The sequence below is a fragment of the Octopus bimaculoides genome, unplaced genomic scaffold (genome assembly GCF_001194135.2).
Source record: "Octopus bimaculoides isolate UCB-OBI-ISO-001 unplaced genomic scaffold, ASM119413v2 Scaffold_273564, whole genome shotgun sequence".
Lineage (NCBI taxonomy): Eukaryota > Metazoa > Mollusca > Cephalopoda > Octopoda > Octopodidae > Octopus > Octopus bimaculoides.
The window spans coordinates 866-3,193 of record NW_026423302.1 but is presented as its reverse complement, the minus strand read 5'-3'; the positions used below and the strand labels follow the sequence as shown (position 1 = coordinate 3,193).

Sequence of the window (2,328 nt, the reverse complement as noted above, 5' to 3'; positions counted from 1 at the left end):
TCTAAATATGAAAGGAGAACATTGCAACCTTCACATTACATTGAAAATGAAAACACTGAGTTAAAGCATGTCAAAACCAAAATTGTATAAATATTACCTTGGTAAAATATACTTTACTTTAGTGATTGGGATCCGATTATTAGGGCTATTAGATGCCCAATCAAAGTGAGACTTGTTGGTATTCAGCTACAAAGAAATAAAAATAAAAGAAATTGAATTGTGATGCATCATTATATATAAGTACCTTAAGTATATTGGGTCATCCCATAAATAATGCAGTTTTTCAATTGCATGAACTAAAAGTTGGAGGGGGACAAGATAAACTACCTGCATCAACTTGCTATAAAAGCAGGTAGTAATTTTACCTTGTACTTATTCTTAGTGCAAAGTTTTGAAGAGTGCAGTTCGATTTTAACAGATATTTTTTCAAAGCTATAATGGAAGTGACAAAGGAGCATATTTGGCATATTTTGCTTTATGAGTTCAATAAAGGCCACACTGCAGCAGAAAGTTTGAGGAATATTAATGCAGTATATGAGGGTCTGACAATAAGCATAAGCCAGTGTCAACAGTGGTTCCAGAAATAACAATCCGGAAACTACAGCTTAGAAAATGAGCTTCATCCTGGGAGATCTGTAGAGCTTGACAAGAACATCCTGAAAACCCTGGTGGAACAAAATCTCATTGTAACTGTTGAGGAACTGGCAGAGAACCATTCATTGACACCAGTGCTAGAAGAAAAACAACCATGTTTGGTTTCAAGATGAAAGGTGTTCTTCCAGGATAATGCTCAGCCACATACAGCAAGGATGACATTCCAAAGGCTGGAGCAGTTTGAATGGGAAACGATGCCCCACTCACCATATTCGCTGGACATTTCCCCATCTGATTATCATTTATTTTGCAGTTTTCAAAATCATTTAGACGGAAAAAATATGAATTCTGTAGATGAGGTCAGAACAGTACTGGAGGAGTATTTTTCATCACAGATAAGAGCATTTTGGAAGAGGGGGCCTTGCAAGTTTACCAGATAGATGGAAGAGCATTGATGAAAATGAAGGAGAGTATATTTTAGACTAAAAAATAACTCTTAATTTTGAAAAATAAAAGAAGTATTAAAAAAATTGCATTATTTATGGACTGACCCAATATATCATTGTTATCAAGAATTGATACATCCTTTCAATACAATATCCAGTATCAGCTTTTCTCAAATCTAATATCTTAATCTTTGGTTGCTCTCAGAAAGGGAAAAATACTTGGGTACTGTGAAATATTGTTATAGGGGCTCTTTTTCTTTTATCATTTAATGGTTTCAGTTACAGGACTGTGGTTTGCTGATACACCAGCCATAAAACTAAGCCAATTATATCATCCCCACTACCTTGTCTGGTACTTATTTTATTGATCTCTTAAATTCCTCAAAGGAATATAACAGACTAAACATTTTCTTGCTACACCTGTTTTATCAGTTTCTGTTTTCACTGACACACACATACAGCTTCCACATAGTTTCTATTTGAAATTTCACTTGGGATGGCACTCAGAACCATGCAGTTACAAAGCAAACTTAACTATACAGTTATTGTTTGTGACCTCTGGAAAAAGACTAAAGAAAAAAAAATTTAGGTGTAAATATCAAACATATCTAATATTTTTAAACAGTTCCATATCAGTTTTCCTATGTTATGTAAATAATAGTGAAGTAATTTAAAAGTGTCAGTCACCAAACTAAGAAACAACTTTCTTTACCAAAGCATTTTGTTCAGTTTTATGTTGTGAAAGACGTTGTGCAAGAGGTTTTTTTTCTTCTATGTCTAGTTCTGGATCTGGAGACCTAGAAAAGATAAATCATAACAGAAAAATAATTTTCTTTAGGCCACAAAATATCTTAGTAAATTGTTTTTATATATATTCTTGTGCACACACAAATCCTGAACGGGGATGGTTATAGCCAATCTGACTTCAGAGCTTAACTATGAATTGAATGTAGCACTATTCCTTTTACAGCTGAGGCAGGTCAAGTCAGTGATTCCACAATAATTGCAGTGAAGTTTAAACTCCTGGTCATATATCCAACCATTGATTTTCTTCAGTTATATATGAAAAGGAAGTATTATAAAAGAACTTTCTCACAAATGAAATATTATGATCATCTGTGTTTTTGATGATACAGCTGTGTGACTTACATTCCTTCTAAATTTTGCAAAAGGTCAACAATTTTGAAGGGAAGAGGAAGTCAATTACATGACCCTCATGCTCAACTGGTACCTATATTATCCAATCTCAAAAGGAAAGGCAAAATTAATTAAAAGAAATCAATAACAT

General features: G+C 33.5%; 1 long non-coding RNA gene across 1 annotated transcript in view; it reads right to left on the bottom strand.

Annotated features, from left to right (window-relative positions):
• Nucleotides 1-52: 52 nt before the first annotated feature.
• LOC106883193 (uncharacterized) overlaps nt 53-2,328 on the bottom strand; it is a 2,740-nt gene continuing 464 nt past the window's right edge. Inside the window, exons 2-3 of the long non-coding RNA XR_001411091.2 lie at nt 1,753-1,837; nt 53-186 (exon numbers count right to left, since the gene is read on the bottom strand). This is a non-coding gene — a long non-coding RNA (uncharacterized LOC106883193). The remainder of the gene's footprint in view (nt 187-1,752; nt 1,838-2,328) is intronic.